Source organism: Mesoplodon densirostris, chromosome X (assembly GCF_025265405.1).
Source record: "Mesoplodon densirostris isolate mMesDen1 chromosome X, mMesDen1 primary haplotype, whole genome shotgun sequence".
Classification (NCBI taxonomy): domain Eukaryota; kingdom Metazoa; phylum Chordata; class Mammalia; order Artiodactyla; family Ziphiidae; genus Mesoplodon; species Mesoplodon densirostris.
Genome location: NC_082681.1, coordinates 50,852,265 through 50,873,859, shown reverse-complemented (window position 1 = coordinate 50,873,859; position 21,595 = coordinate 50,852,265). Strand labels below are relative to the sequence as shown.

The following is a 21,595-nucleotide window of genomic DNA, read 5'->3' as shown; positions in this document are numbered from 1 at the left end:
ACTCACTTCAGGGCACAAGACACAGACAGATTGAAAGTGAGGAGATGGAAAGGTATTTCATGCAAATCAAAACAACAAGAAAGCAGGGTGAGCAATATACATATCAGACAAAATAGACTTAAAACAAAGTCCATAAAGACAAAGAAGGACATTATATAATGATAAAGGGATCAATAAAGAAGAGGATATTACACTTGTTAGCATATATACACACAATAGAGGAGCACCTAAATATATAAAACAAATACTTACAGACATAAAGGGAGAAATTAACAGGAATACTCTAATACTAGGAGACTTTAACACCTCACTGACATCAATGGACACATCTTCCAGACAGAAAATCAGTACGGCAACAGAGGCCCTAAATGACACAATAGAGCACTTGGACTTAATTTTTACCTACAGGACACTACATCCCCAAATAAACAGAATACACATTCTTTTCAAGCGTGCAAGGCACGTTCTCTAGGAGAGGCCACATAGTAGGACAGAAAACAAACCTCAACACATTTAAGAGGATAGAAATGACTTCAAGCATCATTTATTCCCACAATGTTATGAAACTAGAAATCAACCACAGAAAGAAAAATGGGAAAAGAATGAATACATGGAGACTGAACAACATGCTACCAAAAAACCAGTGGGTCAGTGATGAAATCAAAGAAGAAATCAGGAAATACTTCAAGACAAATGACAATGAAAACACAACCTTCCAACATCTATGTGATGCAGCAAAAGCAATTCTCAGAGGGAAGTACAAAGTGATTCAGGCCTTCCTCAAGGAAAAAGAAAAATCTCAAATAAACAAAAAGAGAAAAAGAATTTGAAAAAGAAGAACGAAAAAATTCCCAAAGTCAGTTGTTTGGGAGAGATCAGCGGGAAATAATTAAAATAGAGGTAAAAATAGAAAAGATCAATAAAACCAAGGGCTAGATTTTTGAAAAGACAAACAAAATCGACAAACTTCTAGCCAGGCTCACCAAGAAAAAAAGAGAAAGGGCCCAAATAAACAAAATAAGAATTGAAACAGAAGCAACAACTAATACCAGAAAAATACAAAAAAAATAAACTCACAAAAACCAAAACACATAAGAGAATATTATGAACAGTTATATGCCAGAAAATTAGACAACCAAGAAGAAATGGACAAGTTTCTAGAAATATACAGCCTGCCAAATTTGAGTCAAGAAGAAACAGATAATTTGAACAGACCAATCACTAGAAGTGAAATAGAATCTGTAATTAAAACAAAACAAAAACTCCCTGCAAACAAAAGTCCAGTACCAGACAGCTTCACCAGTGAATTGTACCAAACATACATAGAACTTATACCTATACTTCTCAAACTCTCCCAAAAGGTTGAAGAGGAGGGAACAGTCCCAAATTCATTCTATGAAGCCACCATCACCTTGCTACCAAAAGCAGACAAAGACACTATCAAAAAAGATAATTACAGGCCAACGTCTGTGAAGAATATAGATGCAAAAATCCTCAACCACATATTAGCAAACCGAATCCAACTCTACATTAAAAAGGATCATACACCGTGATCCAGCTGGATTCATTCCAGTTGCTCTGATAGCCTTATGGGAGTTCCCCTGTATGTTATTTGTTGCTTTTCCCTTGCTGCTTTTAATATTCTCTCTTTATCTTTAATTTTTGCCATTCTAACTACAGTGTGTCTTGGTGTGGTCTCCTTTGGCTTGACCCTGTTTGGGACTCTCTGTGCTCACTAAACCTGGATATCTCTTTCCTTTCCCAGGTTAGGGATGTTTTCAGCTATCATGTCTTCACATATGTTCTCTGCCCCTTTCTCTTTCTCTTTCTCTTCTCCTTCTCAGACCCCTATAATGCAAATGTTAGTACACTTGCTGTTGTCCCAGAGGTCTCTTAAACTGCCCTATTTCTTTTTGTCTTTTTTCTTTCTTGTATTCTGCTTCAGTTATTTCTTCTACTCCGTCTTCCAGCTTGCTCGTCCATTCCTCTGCATCATTTCATTTACTGTTGATTCCGTGTAGTGTATTTTTCATTTCAGTTATTGTATTCTTCTCTGTGTGGTTCTTCTTCATATTTTCGAAATCTTTGTTAAAAACTTCTCACTCTGTTCATCCAATCTTCTCCTGAGTTCTTTGAACATCTTTATGATCATTACCCTGAACTCTTTATCAGGTAGATCTCCTATCTGCACTTCACTTGGTTCTTCTTCTGGGGTTTTATCGTGTTCCTTTGTTTGGAATAGATTCCTCTGTTGACTCATTTTGTCCAATTTTCTATTTTGTTTCTCTGTATCTGGTAGGTTGGCTATATTTCCCAACCGTAGAGAAGTGGCTTTTTGTAGGAGACGTCCTGTGTGTCCCAGCCGAGCTCTCCCCTCTGGTCACCAGAGTTACATGCTCTAAGGGTGCCCCCTGTTAGGGCTGCGTGTGTCCTTCTGTTGTGAACAGCACACTACTGTGCATGCTGTGGTAGGTGTGGCTGGCCCCTGTTCCAGTGGGTTGCCAGGCCCTGCCTTGTGCAGAGGCTGGTGACCACTGGCGAGTGAGGCTGGTTCATGAGGCTACTGGCTGCAGTGCCTCAAGAAGTCCCGGGATTAGCGCTGGCCCACTGGTGGGTGGTTCTAGGCTCTGCAGTGGGTGGTGGTGGGGCTAGAGGTCCTGTATGTAGTGTCAGCCTGCTGGTGGGCAGGGCCAGTTCCACATGGCTGGCTGCCGGGTTTGGGGGTGTCCAAAAGCTAGTGTTGGCCCACTGTTGAGTGGGGCTGGATCCCAGGGCAGTTGGCTGTGGGGACCAAGGTGTCTTGGAACTGGGGTTGGCCTGCTGGTGGGTGGGGCTGTGGCCCAGAGAGTCCTGGAGGTAGTGTTGTCTCGCTGGTGGGCACAGCCAGGGTCCTGGGTCTCTGACTGCTGGGCCTCGGAGTCCTGAAGCTAGTGTCAGTTTGTTGGTGTGTGGGGCCAGTTCCTGACATAGCTGGGTATGGGGTCTGGGGTGTCCCAAGGCTGGCTTCATCCCACTGGTGAGTGGGGCCAGATCCAGGAGCAGCTGGTTGAGGGGCCCAATGTGTCCCAGAGCTGGTGCCAGGCTGTTGGTGTATGGGCTGGGTCCTGGTATGCCAGGAGGCAGGGCTGTGGTGGTTCTTGGGCTAGTGTTCCCAGAGGAATATTCCGTTCTACATATTTACAAATATGTACACTAACAGAAGATGTTCTTTAATGTTATTACACTTTTATAAGACTGAATTTCTTGTAAAAGCTTGAAGCTTTTTTTTTTTTTTTTTTTTTTTTTTTTTTTTTTTTTTTGCGGTACGTGGGCCTCTCACTGTTGTGGCCTCTCCCGTTGTGGAGCACAGGCTTTGGACGCGCAGGCTCAGCGGCCATGACTGACGGACCCAGCTGCTCTGCGACATGTGGGATCTTCCTGGACCGGGGCACGATCCCGTGCCCCTGCACCGGCAGGCGGAATCTCAACCACTGCGCCACCAGGGAAGCCCAGCTTGAAGCATTTAAAGATATTCCATATTGAAATTTAATGGTGCTCTTTAAAGAAAATTGTTGCTGATCATAAATGTTGACAATTTTCTTGCTTCTTACCTTTCATATCTTTATGAACTCTGTGTTGTATGTTTACAGAATGGTAATACTTGATAAAATTGTAACTATAAAGAATCCATTCCCTTCTAGTCAAACTATCCTGACACAATAACATCAAGTTACGTTAGTAAAGAAAAAGCTTTGCCAAAAATTTGAGAAAGAAAATAAGATTTAATTATGCTACCATGGATGCCTTTGTGGTTCTTCCTAAACTTACTGCAGGGATGAGAGCTCTAGTGCTTTGTAACTACCCATTCACTAATTCAATGTAGGTATTTCCTGAGTAGAAGTATTTGTTACCTGGAAAGACATAGTAGTTGAAAACCATTTGAGCTTGAGTACTGTGGGTATTATGCTCATATTGATAATTGTGCTTTCAAATGGGGCCTGAAGGTGACATTTTTGTTTACCTATGCAATATACATTCCTCATCTTCCTAACTGGTCTCAGATTTTCATTAGTGCATTTCCTCCCTCATACAGTCTCATGTTTGGGGGGAATTTGACTGCTAGTTCCAAGGGTGAGACCAGAGTTACTCTAGATCTCACGCAATAATCCTATGTCCCTAGCCACAGTCATTGGTTCAAGATTGGGCCTGAGTCTTTATATCTTTGAGCCACTGGATCAACTAACCTAAAGTCTCCTCTACCTCTGGGCTCTCAGTTATATAAGCAAGTATATTTCCTTATGGTATACACAAAAGTGGATTTTACTTTCTGTTACTTGTAACTTTGTTACTTACTGCTATATCTGTCTTGAAGATATGTTATTAGGTGAATGTAAGTTCAGAATTTGTAATGTTAATACATTTTCTTTTATGGTTTGATAGCAGCCTTCTTTGTTGCAATTGCTTGATGTCTATTTTGCCTGATAGTAATACAAATTAACCACATTCCTTTCAGTTTTACTGATCTTTGGTATTTTTTACCATCACTTTATTTTCATCCTTTCTGACAGTCTACTCTACCTGCTTCATAACCTACTGAAACACATTCATAATGCCTGTATTAGACTGTTCACACTGCCACACAAAATACCACAGATAAGTGGCTTAACAACAGAAATTTGTTTCTCACAGTTCTGGAGGCTGGAAGTACAAGATCAAGGTGTGAGCAGGGGTTATTTCTTCTAAGGCCTCTCTCCTTGGCTTGAAGAGGGCCATCTTCTTGCTTCTTTTTCACATGGTTGTCCCTCTGTGTATACACACTTCTGCTGTCTCTCTGTGTGTCCTGAACTCCTCTTCTTGTAAGCACACCAGCAGATGGGATTAAGGTATCCCCTAACAGCCTTAAATTAACTTAATCCCCTTTTAAAGGCCCTATCTCCAAATCCAGACACATTCTGAGGCACTGGTGATTAGGGCTTCAGGATATGAATTTTGGAAGAACACACTTCAGTCAATAACAAAACCTAATGTTAAGATGACGTTATCATAGAAAACAAGAGAGCAGAGGCAGGAGCAATGATGCGGAGCAGGCAGGAGGATGGCATGTTAGGCTTTCATTTTCCTGTAGCTTCTCCAGTTCCTAAAATCCTCTAATGGCCAATGAATCCCAGGCCTTTGACTGGGAAACTTGCATTGCTACTACCTCAGCCTGGACCTAAAGGACGGGAACGAGTCATCCACACTAGTTAAGAGCTCACAGCTTAAAATCTAACACTTTCCTATTATCAGTAGATCTGCTGTTTTCTTCCAAGATACTTGACCCTTCTTAACCTCAGCTTATTAATTAGCCACAGAGACAAAATAATTAGTCATACAACTCCAACTGTGAGAATTACATGAAATTGAGATCGACTTCTGCACATAATCAGGGCTGTTTGCTGGGTGGAAGGTTTGGAAAGCTGTTTCCTCAGCCATTTATGCACAGCATGTTCAGGCTCATTCTATTCTAACAGCTCTATATTCTAGGTCATGCCACAGCATTGTCTATGAGACATGCAGAAGGGGAAGAGTTGCATCTGTGCACTGGGCTTAGACCTTTTGGGGGCCCAGTTATCTCACCAAATACCTCCCTTACTATTTAGCAACCAGAGCCACTTGCAGTTCTCTATTTCGCCTCCTAATCTTCAGGAAGACAGAGACGTTGTCTGAATTTTTTCATGGTCCTATCTTCCCTTCTTAGCACAGAGCTTGACATGCGCTAGGTGCATGAATGAATGAATAGGTGGGTGAATGATAGTTATATTCCAGACATACATGTTCCTTCTCTGACAGTTAGTAGCCCCTGGCAGGCCAGAGCCTTAGCCTTATAGCTAAGTCCAGTGGTTAGGACTCGGTGCTCTCACTGCATGGGGCCCAGGTTCGATCCCCGGTTGGGGAATTAGGATCCTGCAAGCCGTGCAGAACAGCGGAAAAAAAAAAAATGATTGATGCATTCTGTTGAACGTAAATTATAACTCAGTGAAGTAGGTTTTTATTATGTCATTGTATCCCTTCCAGAATCTAGACCTGCATCATGCTCATATGTGGAATCAACCTGTATTTTCAGATTGAACTGGACAGTTGGGTTTTTCGTTTGTTTTCTTGCATGCTTGTTCTTTTGTGTTTTTTTTGTTTGTTTTTTGTTTTTTTTTGTTTTTGCCACAGCCAAGAATATTCTCAGGATCTCCTGACTTATACATCCACCCACATGCTCCCCACCCAGATTTTTCATAGGCTCCGCAAACGACATGGTCAAAACAGAACTGTCAGTTTCCTGGCATTGCACTGAAGCTGGTCCCCCGTTCATTTCCCCAGCGAAGAAAACCACCCTAACCCAGCTGCCAAAATCCACATTCCAAGAGACACACTTACTTCCTCTCTATCCCTTACCACAAACGTGGACTTCATCAACAAGTTCAGTACTTCCAAGATACATGTCATTTCAAACCCCATCTCACCCCTTCCATTGCTACGACTGTGGTCTACGAGACTGTAACCTCTCACTCTCATGCATGTCGTAGACTCCTAATCTTGTCTCTTGATCTTACAGTTGCTCTAGTTCAGTCTGTCCTCCAAGGAACATTTAGAATGAGCTTTAATAAAGTAGATTATAATAATAATTTCCCTTCCTTTCAGAAAGCACCCATCATAATAAGATCAAAAGCCAGAGTCCTTACCATGGCTCACAGGACCTTCTGTTATTGGGCCCCTCCTACCATTCTCACCTCATTTTCTAACGTTGTCCTCCCAATACACACTGGCATACAAGCTGTTCCCTAAAACTGCCAAGCTTGCCCATATCTTAGGGCCTTTCATCTTGCTCTCCCCTCTGCCTTGAGGGCTCAGCTCCGATATCTTCCCACTGCTGACTGTGTACTTCTTGTTATTTGAATATTAAATCTAAGTTACGCCTTCAGAAAATCCTTCCTTGCCTTCCCCACCCTAGTCATTCTCTGTCACATTTTCCCATATTATTTTCTTAATGGCTTTTAAATCTTGAGTGTATCAACCCCTGTACAATGTGAGGTCCATGAGAACCATGACCCTGTCTGTCAGGTTCTCTGGTTTATCTCCAGTGCCTATCACAGTGCCTCACATATCATTGGTAACCAATAAATATTTGTTGAATGAATGAATGAGTGAGTGAATGACGTAGATTAAGCACGCTAAGTTGTGAGGACTCAGGCATAGTCTGGGACATGGGATTTGGGAGGATGGGAGAGTGAGCTCAGGTGTCTCTGAAGCAGCAGTTTTGTTTGAACCCATGAAAACTGTGTTTGGAAAACTGGGTAGAAAGGACATAATAATTGAGGTAGTGCTTCTAGCTGCCTTGGGTATGAAAGTGTAGCATATGTTCTATACCAATTCTCCTTCTTTCTTTTTTTTTTTTTTTTTTTTTTTGGCAGTACGCGGGCCTCTCACTGTTGTGGCCTCTCCCGTTGCGGAGCACAGGCTCCGGATGCGCAGGCTCAGCGCCCATGGCTCACGGGCCTAGCCGCTCCGCCGCATGTGGGATCCTCCCAGACCAGGGCACGAACCCGTGTCCCCTACATCGGCAGGCGGACTCTCAACCACTGCACCACCAGGGAAGCCCTCTCCTTCTTTCTTAATAAAAGAATCCCACATTTATTTGGTACAGTAATGTTTCCAGTAAAAGACCACATTTATAGCCTCCTTTGCAGCCAAGAATGGTCACAGGACCAAGTTCTACCTAATGAGGTGATGGCAGAAATGTTGTATAGTAGTTCCAAGAAGGTAGCTAAAAGGGAGATGAATTTCTCAGACCAAGGTATTTCTCATACCATCTGTTGTGGACTGAACTGTGTCCTACCCAAATTCATATGTTGAAGTTTTAACCCCCAGTACCTCAGAATGTGACTGTGTTTGAAGATAGGGTCTTTAAAGAGGTGATTAAATTAAAATGAGGCCATTGGGGTAGACACTAATCCAATATGATTGGTTTCCTTATAAGAGGAGTTTAGGACACATAAAGAGATACCAGGGTGTGTATGCACAGAAGGACAACCATGTGAAGAAGGACTAAGAAGGAGGCCATTTGGAAGCCAAGGAGAGAGGCCTCAGAAAAATCCAAACGTGTGGACAGCTGGATCTTGGACTTCCAACCTTTAAAATGTGAGAAATAAATTTGTGTTGTTTAAGCTACTCAGCCTGTGGTATCTTGTTATGGCAGCCATAGCAAACTAATACACCATCAGATAAGGTTTTCAATTCTGACAGCTCATTAGAATCAACTGAGGTGAACCTTGAAGATACTGATGACTGGGCTTATCCCTAGAGGCTCTGATTCAGTTGGTTGAATCTGAGCATTAGAGGGGATCCTAATGGATATCCAGAGTTGAAAACCACATGTCTAGGAGAATAGTTTTTTGCACTCCATTGAGCAGGCTGAGAGTGATGAATCTAGCATCATTTAGAAGGCATCCCCCCGTATCTCCCTCCTTACACTGTTTTTCCTCCACCCCATATCCCTCTTCATTTTCTGACCTATCCAGATCTCCACAGATGGACCCAGAGATGCCCCCACCTCTTAATCCTGTTCCATATCCAAGTTCAGTCCTAATTTGAGGAACCTTTAATAGCTTCAGCCCCACTTCTGCCCTCCCTGTCAAGAAAAGTGAGTCTCGAGGGGCCTCACATTCTCTTACTCTGCCTGCTAGCCAGAGCCAGGGCAGCTCTCTAGAGGTAACTTCTTGCCTCTTAATCCAATTATAAAATGGACGAAAGACATGAACAGAGGGCAAATAGGCTTAGGAAAAGCTATTCAACATCTTTAGCCACCATGCAAATGCAAATTAAAAGCACAATGAAATGTTAAACCCACCTGTCAGAATGGCTGAAAAAAACAGTGACAAAACCAAATGCAGGCAACACTGGATAAACTGAGTCACTCATACATTGCCAAACAGAATGCAAAATGGTACAGGCCATCTGGAAAACAATTTGGCAGGTTTTTCAAAACGAAACATGCAACTACCATACGATACAGCAGTTGCACTCTGGGCAATTTACCCAGAGAAATGAAAATTTATGTTTACACAAAATCCTTTACATGAACTTCATCACAGTTTTACTCACAATAGTTAAAAAGTGGAAATAGCCCCGATGTCTTTCTTTTTTTTTTTTTTTTTTTTTTTTTTTTTTTTTTTTTTTTTTTTTTTGCTGTACGCGGGCCTCTTACTGCCGTGGCCTCTCCCGTTGCGGAGCACAGGCTCCGGACACACAGGCTCCGCGGCCATGGCTCGCGGGCCCAGCCGCTCCGCGGCACGTGGGATCCTCCGGGATCGGGGCACGAACCCGTGTCCCCTGCATCGGCAGGCGGACTCTCAACCACTGCGCCACCAGGGAGGCCCGCCCCGATGTCTTTCAATGGGGGAATGGCTAAACAAACTGTGGTACATTCACACCATGGAATCCTATTCAGCAATAAAAAGGAACAGATGATAGACACACTTTACAACTTGGATGGATCTCAGGAGAGTTATGCTGAGTGAAAGAAATCCATTCCTACAGGTAATGTACTATAGGATTCCATTTCTATGACATTTAGGAAATTATACTACTGTTTGACAGAGTTCAGGAATGTGGGATCAGGAAGAACGTGGGTGTGGCTATAAAGGCTAACATGAGGGAAACGTGTGGTGATGAAACAGTTTTTTATCTTGTTTGTGGTGATAGTTAGAACACTTACACAGCTGGTAAAAGTGCATGGAATTATATATATAAGTATTATACACAAGTGTTCTAACACATAAATGAGTGCATGTAAAATGGCAAAATTGTGGTAAACTCAGTGGATTGTACGAATGTCCATTTCTTAGTTTTGATACTGTACTAAAGTAATACAAGGTGTTATCATTAGGAGAAGGTGAGTGATGGGTATACATGACCTCTCTACACATTTTTTTTGCAACTTTTGGTAAATCAATAATTATTTCAAATTTAAAAAGTTAAAAAAACAACACAGGATTTGTGGGGAATACAGTCTTAGGTACAGAGCCTAAGAACCTAATAAAAATGTTAACAAAGCTTTAGACCTGTTAAATGATTAAGAAACCCATAATTATTGGAGTAAATATGGTACTTTACTTGCTAAACATATTATATTTGTTTATAGAAGTGAACATCAAAACGGTCACAACTTGTGAGTACTGAAGTGGTGGAGAGAAGGTTATCAGGAGGCAAAGCGTGGATTTTAGGGTAGTCCAGGAATGGAGTCGTTACTGTATAATTTTCAAGCACTGTGTAGGTCAGATATAAATGCTAGAGACTGCCAGGGATGATGCAGGAGATGGGACCTTTTGGTCCTGGCCCCAGTAACTCATGGTTGGGTCAGGGGAAAAGCAATCCAAGACACACAACATATAATGTGCAATGTTACTCTTTAATATAAAGATAAACAAGGATCATGCGTGGGAAAAATATAGAGCAACGGGCAGGCCTACACGGTAAACTTTGGCTTCCTGATTAGCTGGACTGCAAGCTTAGTCATGGATGTGGCTTCAGTTAAGAGAAGAGAGGTAACAAATATGATGAGGATGAGAATGACATCTAAAGGCTCATTTGCAGAGTTTTGCTCTCAAGATCCCAGGTCAGTGGGTGAGGGTCTCATCTGGAATTTTGCCCTTGGACTGAAGAAAGTAAAGAGAAAGAATTGGGATGTCAGCAGAGCCAGCAGCCGTGAGTGTCAACCCCAGGGCACCTGACTTCTGTCCGCCTGCACCTTCCTGAAACCCTAGAGGTCTATTTCGTCTTATCGCTGAATTCTCAGAATTCACTTTTTGATGAGTAAAGAAGTTTTTATTTCTGGTATAGTCTAGTCATTGTACTGAAAGCACCTGTAGTGGGGGAGGATAGATGACCTCCCTTAGGACCAAACTGGAGACACTTGACCACACAACTTCACTGCTAAATCTATGCTACAAGAGCAAGCCTTCAAGTTTACCAACATGTATGTACCAGAAGGAGCAGATGCCACTGCATGTAATGCTGAAAAAGAGGCGAAAAGGTAAATGGCGATCAATAATAGCTTATGGCTTCCAGGAATTCAATTGTTTGATATATTGATCTTAGAAAGAGTAATGTAGCTTCACATATACTGAGAAGAAACTATGCTGGTACTGCTAATAAAAGAAGTTTCAGAACAGTATATAAGATAGGAAACCTGTATTTTATAGTACATGGAAATGTATTAGTATGAAATTAGGGACTTTTTCACAAGTAAACGTTTGTAAGAAAAAAATAGATTTAAAGTAATGACCTGAATATTCCCATTAATCCCTCCTCTACTCGTCCCAGCTCCCTCCTATCCCCATGCAAACCCAGCACTCACTTCTGAGACCACTAGAGGTTCATCTCAGATGGGGTGGAGGATGCCTCCATGATGTCCTGCTGCAGCTGGGAGAGGGTATACATGGAGCTGGAGGTGGGTGTAGGCACTGGGATGCAGAAAACCGCTGGGTCTCACTGGGGTTGGCATCCCTCACAAACAGCTCGTCATTCACGATGCACAGACTGAAGGAAAAATGGACCCCCAGAAAACTGATGGATGGACACCCTCACCCCCAATACTGACTCTGCTCCCACTGGCACTCAGCACCCAGATTCCTTCCACGTCCCTCCTGTGCCTGTCTCCCAGGTTCCTTGACTGGTACCTCTGCCCCTCCCCACAGAGCCCACCTTTGGAGAGACTGTCTACCACCTTCACTCGATTTATAGGTTTATCCCCAACTCACGGGCAATTTCACATTTACCCTTTACCACAGCCCAAGGGCTGGACACTCTGATACCCATTCTCGGAGGAAGACACTGAGTCACATAGAGGTCATATGACTTGACCAAGGACACAGCGAGTGAGTGTTGGGGAAGGAGTGAATGCATAGGCCGATTCCAGAGCCCATACTCTTCTTAACCACTAGGCTAGACTGCTCCTGGGATCTCACTGCTGGCTTTCCACAATACCGAGTAAACCTAAGGTCTGTGCCACCACATTCCCACACCCCTGAGCCCAGGCGAGGATGGGTATTCCCACCCACGACAGGGCTCTCACCTGCAGTAGCTGGCAGGGGTAGCGATGAAGGTCCGGGTGAAGGCACGCACACAGCCCTGAGAACTTCCTTCCACTTCAACAGCAAACAAACAACAGTACCCCTGAGAGCCGCACGTGCTGTACATGCTCACACGGCGGTCCCCAGTCAGGGAGTGACTGGACACTCATGCTAAGAGGGCAGTTGTTAACGGGGGCCAGGGTGTCGCGAATGGGGAGGGCAGCTATAGGAGCAGTCTGCGCCCAGTGACATGGCCGCTGACAACCACTACACAAGTTCACGGGATGCATTCTTCACAGCCGCCCAAGAGGTGGATACTTCTACCCCATTGTGCAAATGAGGAAACTGAGAGGTTCAATAGCAGCCCAAGTTCTCACAGTAAGGATCTGGGATGAGAGGCACCAAACTCAACAGCCTATGTCCCCAACGCCCAGGGTGTGCAGGGCAGACAAACATGGACACAGCTCAGACCTGGGTTGTCTGTGGGAAGCCTGAGGGCTGAAGAACACAGTGGGGAAGGGGAGGGGAGGGGAGGGGAGGGGAGGTGGGGGAGGGCAGGTGGGGAGGGAAGTGGGGAGTGGAGCGAAGGGAAGGGAAGGGAAAGGAAGGGGTCCAGGAAGCTGGGTGGGTCTGGGAGTGAGCCTGGCCAAGGGGAGGCAGCAATGAGACATCAGGGGTGGGGGTCTACACACACTCACCTTCCTCGAACACCCCGCTGACGGAGAAGCAGAGCATCATTTCCTGAAAGGGAAGAGCCCAGGCGCCCAGTCACCACCTCCACCTCCTACCCACCTGCGGCTTCCTGGGCCCGCCCGAGGGAGGAAGCAGGCGCTCACCGTCTGGAACCAAATGTCCACCACGAAGGAGCTGAAGTCATGCTGAGTCTTGGGCAACCCACAGAGGGTGTGCACAATGACACGTTTTGTGTGCTTCAGCAGCTGAACCCGCAGGTCTGTGAGGGGAGGGCAAGCGAGCGAAGGTCAGGGGCTGCCACGCCCTGGGCCCTATGATTGACCCCTTCACCACCCTTTCCCACCCAGTCTTCCCATCGCACACTCACGGGGGTCCTTGAGCTTCTTCATATTCCTGCTGTCCTTGAAGTACTCGCACAAGCTGCTTCTAGGAGACAAAGAGCAACAGTGGGTGGTGCGTATTTGCAGGAGCTGGCCTGTGTCTGCTGGGGAGCCACACGGCCCAGGAGCAGAGCCTGTGATGTGATACTCACGGGGCTGGGTCCTCGGGGTGGAAGGGAATGGTCAGGGAGAAGCAGGCCTCCTCGTGATAAGCCCCTGCGAGAACCTGTCGGTCTCCGTAGTCATGCATCAAGTAGTACCTAAGGGAGGGCAGTGAAGGCAGTCTATCTCTGTGGTCTGGACCTCAAATGAGACTTGAAAACTCCCCTGAGCAGACCTGTGCTTAGGTGGCCTCACCTGTCCTAGCTCCCCTCCCCTTGCTCAGCTTCCAAGAGGTACTTACTGCCTCAGGAATTTCAGGACTTGGCTCTTGAGCTCATCAGATCCAAAGTAGCTTCCCTGGAATCAAAACAGTCCTCAGGACCAGGGCTGACACCCCCTTCTCAGGCACCACTTAAAACCCGGCTTGATCCTCCGTCCTCACCTTGCAGGTTGGTAAGCGCTTGCAGGCTTCAATACCACATTTAGCCAGTGGGGATGTCTCCTGGCCATCCTGGGGAAGAGAAGAGGATGTCAGCAGTGCAGAACAGGAGGTGGTGTTGGATGATCAGGGAAAAGGATGAGCCCAAGAGAGGGTGAGGGTCAGAGGTCAGGGGTGAAAGAGCCCTGGAAATTCCATGGGCAGGACTACAGTTTGGATCATCACCGTGGGTTCCCCAAAGCCTGTGAAGAACGTGGTTGAAGAAGATCCAGAGCCTTTGTCACGTTCCCACAGGGGCTGTACCATCCCCCTCCGCCCAGGACGTTTAAGGGTCAGTTTCAAAACTGTAACTGTGGCAAGACCTAATGGGGTTCAGAGTAGTTTGTGGGTGCTGTCAGTGCCAGTTAGAGGAGTCCATGAACAAGGAATGCACTTACCAAGGTTAGTAACTTGGGGAACAATTCCAGGATGGAGCTGCCAAAATCAAGACAAAACAGAAAAGTCAGTGAAACTGTGGAGGTGACCCTCTTCCTCATGGGAGCAAGTACACCCACACCCCAGTGTCCCAGCCTTCCAGGGCCCTGAACACGTCCCCCATCGACTGACACAGAGGGAGAGCATGCCCTGCCTCCCTCCCCGCCTCCCTCCCTCCCTTCCTCTCCTTCCCCTGGGTAGCTCCCCGCAGAATGCGTGGACTTCCCTTCTCCAGTGCCACCATGACCAGCATTTGAAACCCATGCTGCAGGGCTTCCTTCCCCTCCCTTCCTTCCTCCAGGGCCTGGCTGAAGGCTGTGGGGAGAAGAGGGATTGGGGTGTGTGCCCGAGGCTCTGCCACCTCACTTAGGGTCCTGCACTCTGCCAAGACCTGGACCAAGACCTGGACTCCCCCCATGGGTGGCCCAGGATGCTGGGGCAGGGAGGTGAGTGAGGTGGGGCTCAGGGAGGGAGATGGAGGGGGATGAAGACAGAAAGGGAGTGAAGGTACGAGGGGTGAGATGACAGAGACATACGGGCCTAGAGACAAGGGAGAGAGAGAAAACAAAGGGAAGGGAAAGAAGCTCTCCCGTGGTGGGGGTCAGGGAAGAAGAGAGAGGAAATGTGAAATGGCACCCCTTTTGCAGCTCTTCACCTGCCCCAGAATGGCTCAGACACAGCAGGTAAGAATGTAAAATATGCACATGTTGGGCTGGGGGCCCATATGGATTGTGGTTGAAACTCTGTCCACTTTGTGATGCAGAGAGGAGAGCATAGGGCCTGTAGTCCTCCCTGAGGTCCACATCAGCTGCCCCTTGCAAACGGGCACTTTCGGGAATAGCTTTGGCTGCCAGCGGGAAACAGAGGATACATCTGACCTTATGTTGGTTGACTTATCAGGGAAGGTGGTGCACAGGGGATTTCTCTCTGCACACATCCCTTCTGGCTCCAGCCGCTCACCCTTGTCCATCTCCCCTGCAGACTTCACCTGTGATTATGAGGAGGAACCACATGGGCCAGAGAAAAAGAGCCAGGATGGCCGTGCACCCCTACTCCCTTCCTTTTCCTACAAATCCATTTCCCTTCCTCTGCCACCATCACATGAGCCTTCCCACCTTCCCTTCAAAGACGGATCTGGGTACCACACCTCACCTCAGTGTTGGAGAGGTTCCAGTTCTTGGTGTTGGAAGCATTCGGCATAATGTTGGACAGGCCGTGCAGCTGGTAGGGTTTCTTATCGCTCAGGTCCAAGGCCAAAAGCTATGATGAGGAAAGAGTTAGAGTGAGGACCCCAGCAGGGGATACCTGAGACCAATCTGCCTCTTCTACCTAATCTCTCCCACCATCACCACCAGCCCCAACACTGGGTCTAAGGTCCTCATCTTGGGCATCTTCCCTGGATGGGTCTGCAGGGAGGCAGCCATGCCATTTCTAGGGTTTTGCGCCATTCCAGTATCACGGGTCATCAAGTCTTCAGGAAGCCAGGAGGAGGGAATCGGGGGCTGAGAGGCTCCTGGCTGGTACAGCTCCAGCACCAACCCCTCCCCGAGTTACCATTCCTGAGTATCCTTCCCAGCTAGACCCCTCTGCTCTCACCTGCTCTACAATTGCTGCTGTCGCCATACCAGGGTCAGAGCGGACTCCCTGGATGTCACGAGATTGCTGGGAGGCATCATATCGTTCCTTCATGGGCAGCTGCTGAGTTAGGGATGGGGTTCAGGGGCTCTGAGTCTGAGGTGGTGATCGGGGGCAATAGGTGGGTCTGGCTGTGAGTGCACAGGTTGTGTTGAGTCTGCATTACCTTTATCTGCTCCACCTTTTCTGACCTCAGCTCCTTCAGCACAGAGTGAGGTGCATCACAGGGATCAACAAAGATAGATATCTGTTGAGAACACAAGAGGGGCTGGGTAAGCTCCAGGAAATCTGAGCTCTGGGATCAAGCAAGACCATGCCCCTGCCCTGCCCTCTGGCTCCCAGCTAGCCCTGCTCATGCCCTTGACACACACCCTTTCATTAGCCTCATTGTAAATCTTGCCGTTGACATTCTTCAGTTCGAAAGCAATGTTGGCATTCTGAACGAAGAACTGGGCCTCCATTTTCTCATAGTGAAACTGTAGGGAGAGTGACAAGAGAAGCATAATATGAGACCAGAGCCATTTCTCATCTGGGCCTGCCATCTACCCCGTTTCCTCTCATCGGCCTCAATGTCCTCTCTTACTTCGACTGGGGTGAAGGGGACACTGCATTGCTTGTGAATCAAATTCAGCAGCCACTTCTCATCATATTTAATACCGAAGGGAACCTAAGAGGCAAAGAAATAATTGGGGAAAGAAAAGTGATAAAATGGAATCCAAGGTTAAGATAAGACCCAGTTGTGTCTTGCTTTAGGACCTTTTTTCAGGCTTTAGGTAATTTCTTAAGATAGGACAATATCTGTTATCGCTAACTTTTACACCAGACATGGGCTTCCTATATATCCTTTCTTTCCATTTAAATACTTTTCCTGAAATAATCGACTTCATATCTTTCACACGTACTTACTTTTATAAAGTTCTAAGAGATCCTACCTAAGGCAGACCTGGCCTGCCCCTCTGACGAGGATCCCAGAGACTCAACCTCCTCCCACACTCAGCTTGAGCCAAACTGCGTCTTCTGGTGTGGAGTTGCTCCATCTCCTTGGCAGTAGTTTCCTCCTTTGTTTTAGACAGCGTCTCCCATGCTTCCTGCAGTCAGTCTGCTCCCTTTATATTGCTTCTCTGAACCTGCCCTCACATGATCTAGGAAGTTAACTCCTAGTAATAACAAGACAGATTACCAGCTCCACTGCCACGAGAGAAAAGTCCCAGCATCTCTACATGCGCCCAACATGACTCTCTCTGTCATCTTCTTCTACATGTTAGGTCCATTTAGCCAGCACACTCACTCTGATCTTGAACCAGCTCCCCAAGGTCTCATCCTGCCTGTTTCTCTCCATTCTTCTCTCTGGAGGCATTTGCTCTGTCTCCTTGTTAACAGGGGTTTCGTCTTGTTCCTGAAAATTGCCTCTCCGATGACAGGATGGAAGGGCATAGGGAGCACTGTGGGGAAGTGGAGAGAAGAAAGTGGTCCGCATAGTCTTGGGAAGTCCTCTCTACATTTTCCCCAATGATAGCAGAGCTACAATAAAGATTGCTCAACCGTTAACCTGATCCCATCATTCCTCACTCTTCCAGGTTAGAGAGAAAAGTGACATATTTAACTACAAGGTTTTGTTTTTCACTGGTTGATACTTGTCAGCCATGCTGCCTCGTCACTTACTATCTTGCTTGGATGTCCACGTGAGCATCACTTCGCAGTGATTCTCTATCTTGCTGCTGCTGGGATGTGGCCTGTTGAGACCAAGAGCTCTGTCTCCTTTGGTAGATACCCCTGCATCTTGCTTTTCTTTGTAAAGTGTTCACTTGATCAATGTTCTCTGAAATTGAGAACAACACATCAATAGGCCCAGTACCAGAAAAATTCCTGGGAAAGTTCTCATGGCTAATGAAGAAATATCACTGACTTTATAATCTAAAGAGAAATGTATCACAGTGCTAAAAAAAAGGCTTAGAAACTTCACTGTGGTTCCACTTCTCAGGAAATGAGAGGTGGGGAGCGTTCACAGCCAAGAAGAAAACAAGCACAGAGGAAAGGGTCTGGACCCAGGGTTTAGTCTGTGATGTTAGTCCCTGCTCTGCTTGGTTCAGGTTATGTGACCTGGGACAAGTAGCTTTTCACCTCTAACTCTCTCTTCTCTGCTCGGCTCTAGGGGCACAATAAAATCTACCCTGAAATCTACCCTGGTGTGATGGTTCAAGGGTCAAAGGTGACCTCCCTGCCTGACGAAAGAATTAGAGATATGAAAGATAAGGCCGATGAAAAGATCCAGAATGCAGCCTGGAGAGACATAGCATGGAGAATACCAAAAGCGAGGGGGAGATAATTAAAGGTGATGCAGTGAACATAGCTAACACATGGTTAATGTGAGTCCCGGAAAGAAGGGGAGGGAACAGTGGAGAAGTGGTATTTGAAGAGATCTTTGTTGAGAAGTTTCCAAAAGTAACAAGATATCAACTCAGTGTAACAGTATTATTGTAACAGGAGAAAAAGTATGCTTTAAAGAGAAACATTCTTTAAAAAAAGGCATTCATTTCTTCATCCTGTAACAAAAACTCGGAAAATTTGTGACCAGAAGACTCAAACTAAAAGAAATATTATAGACTCTTTCTTGGGCAGAAGAAATATCTTCCCAGGTGGAGGCACATAGATACAGGAAAGAAAGACTAATGACATTTGTGAATATGTAGGCAAATTTAAATGAGTGCTGATTATATAACACAATGATAGTAATTTCTTCTGGGGATTTAAATATATAGACAATGAAAATGCATGACAATAAATTTGGAGGGAGTATATGGAATCAAAGTGTCTCAAGGTCCCCTAATTGTCTGAGGAGTTCTAAAGAACTAATTAATTAACATTAGACTGAAAGTGCAAAAATGTACATTGTAATCTGAAGGGTAAACACTACAAGAATGGCAAAAGAATGTTTATCTAGCCACATGAGGTAACAATTTAATAGTTATAAAATGTTAATCATTTCAAAGGAAAGGAAAGGAAAAAGAACTTAGAAGAGACAAAAATAAATATACAGTAAGATAGTATGTATAAACCAAATTACATCTACTTTTACATTAAAAATTTGAGATTATTATTCCAAATAGAAAGACAGCTATTATCAGACTGGACAAGAAACCCTCCATCAAATGCTCCTGAAAAGAGACACATGCAAATTTTAATATCTAGGAAATTTTAAAATAAATAAATGATGGCAAAATGTATACCTTTTCCACAGTAACCTACAGAGAGCTGGTATAACCCTATTAGTAAAAGTAAAGGTACAGTTTAAAGAAAAAAGAATCACTAGAGAAAGAAGGAGATTTCTTTTTGATAACAGGTTCAATGCAATAAGGAGATATTAATATAAAATTCTAAATTTGTATGCATGTCCTAAAATAGAGCCAAAATATGCAAAGCAAAATCTAACAGAAATAGAGCATGGACAAATTCACAGTCACAGTGGGAAATTTTTACACAGCTCACTGAGTGATGCACAAAATGGCAGACAAAAACTCAGCTAGAGGGAGAAGGTTTCAAAATGTGACTTAAGTTAACAAATGTATTTAAGTGACATAGAACAATGCACATAAGAACTACTCATCGAACATTCCAGGATAGATCATATGCTGGGCAACAAAGCAAGCCTCAGTAAGCTTCTATGGACTAATACAATTTACCCTGACTAGTTAATGTAATATTCAGTGGTAATGGTGGGTTTTCTGCCCCTCCTCCACCTCGTATAAATCCAAGGAATATTAGTTTACACAATCCCACGCCCCACCTAGGTGACACTCCCTACTTGCCAAACCCTAGACCTGAGAAGATCACATGACTTTTGCCTTTTCCTTAGCCAGGGGAAATAATTCACCTCAGCCATGGCCATTTCCATAAGAGGGGAGGTTTTCTCTTTTTTTTTTTTTGCGGTACGCGGGCCTCTCGCTGTTGCGGTCTCTCCCGTTGCGGAGCATAGGCTCCGGACGCGCAGGCTCAGCGGCCATGGCTCACGGGCCCAGCTGCTCCACGGCATGTGGGATCTTCCTGGACCAGGGCACGAACACGTGTCCCCTGCATCGGCAGGCGGACTCTCAATCACTGCGCCACCAGGGAAGCCCGAGGGGAGGTTTTCCACATGGAATCAGGATGGGTGTGTCAGAGCCCACTTGGCCCATTTCCTCAAGAGAGTGGGAAATAGTGAGCCTGAGCCCTCTGCATGCCTTCTCTAAAGGGGGGTCAGCTTGCTGGGGGTCCTGTGGGTTGGGGTTAGGGAGGGAACCCAGAACCCCTCCTGCCCTGTGGGGATCTGAGGACAAGGTCTCATGCTGACCAACTCACCCATGGGCTGGCCTGAAGGCAGTGATCTGTCACCACCCTCCTCACAGGCTGCTCGTGAAGAGAATCTGTGGGTCTGGAGCTGGAGGTTTGGAGAATATCAGGAAGGGCTGCCGAAGAAGGAGAGTGCAAGCCCCAAACCACTCTGTCAGAGCCACACAAACAAGATGGAGTCCTAACAGGAAGTCCCCTCCCCAAGAGCATAGAGGAGGAGAGTCCTGGGGGCCAGAGGAGACTTCACTTCCTGTAATTACTGCCCCCTGAGTTTGCTACCAGCCTAACACCCAGGGAACTCTTTCCAACTGTACCACCCTTGCAGAGGAGGGCATCTGGAATCAGGAGGCTTAGGGGACCTTGGTACTTCTGGTTACAAACACAGGGAGCTCTGTATGCCAGACTCTGGATCAGCTACACTACATTGTGTTCCTTCATTCGGCAAACCCAGAGAACTCTGTGTGCCAGCTGTAGGCCAGGCTCTGTACTTGCTACATTGCCTCTATTCTTTCATGAATTCCTCACAAGGGGACTCTGATATCAGAATCACCAACTTTCCAAGGTTGCTGAGGCTTACTGAGGTGCTGGAGCTTGTCTAGGGTCATTCAGATGCTACCTGGGGAAACAGAGACTGAAACGGAGCTCCACGGAATGGAAGATGACTTCTCCAAGCAGAGATTTACTAAGTTATTGCTGTAGTGTGGGAGATTGTCTTAAGTTAGTACAAAGTAACAGAATTTTCTGAAAATAGTCAAATGGCTGGAATTAACCTCAGCCCACCTCAGAGAGATAATACCAAAAAACAAAAACTTCCAAAAACCAAACAACAAAGAACAGACCTGAAAACTATAAACGAAATAGCAGTCAGAGTTTTGTGGGTCCCTGTAATGACAGTAAAAGAAAACAAATCATGTATTTTCCTTTAAAAAAAAAAAAGTCCTCAATGTAGATAGATGCCCCTATGGTCAGAGCCAGAATTGTAGCTCTGAAAGTTCCAGACCAGAGAGGTTTCAAGGCAGAGGGAAGGAGAGAGGAGATTGGGCTCCAGTGCATTAGTTGGACATTTCTGGAATTTTCCACACCATGTCTACAATCCCTTCCTGGATCTCAATGCCCTGAGAAAAGTCCAGCCACTGAGAGAGGTGAAGAAAAATCTGCACAAAAGTGTGTGAACATTTGGGGGTAAAAGAAGTGTAAGACAGAAATGCACACACCACACAGATAAACTGTCAAGTCTAAAATTGAAATTTTTTATTTTTTATGAAACAGTGTCATGTGAACTCTTTGATAACATGGTAAATATATGTGAACTTTTTTTGTTAGTTGCTTACTAGATATTTTCAAGTGTTCCATCTCAACAAATTAGCCTAATCACAAAATATTAAACATTAAAAGTAAAAACATTAAAAAACATTAAAAATGCCACCAGGGAAGCCCGCCACTCGTTTTTAAGTTCACACCCTCTG

The 21,595-nt window shown here is 45.3% G+C and overlaps 1 pseudogene; it reads right to left on the bottom strand.

The window, feature by feature from the left end:
* Nucleotides 1–10,446: 10,446 nt before the first annotated feature.
* LOC132481450 (nuclear RNA export factor 3-like) lies at nucleotides 10,447–21,374 on the bottom strand (annotated as a pseudogene).
* Nucleotides 21,375–21,595: the final 221 nt, after the last annotated feature.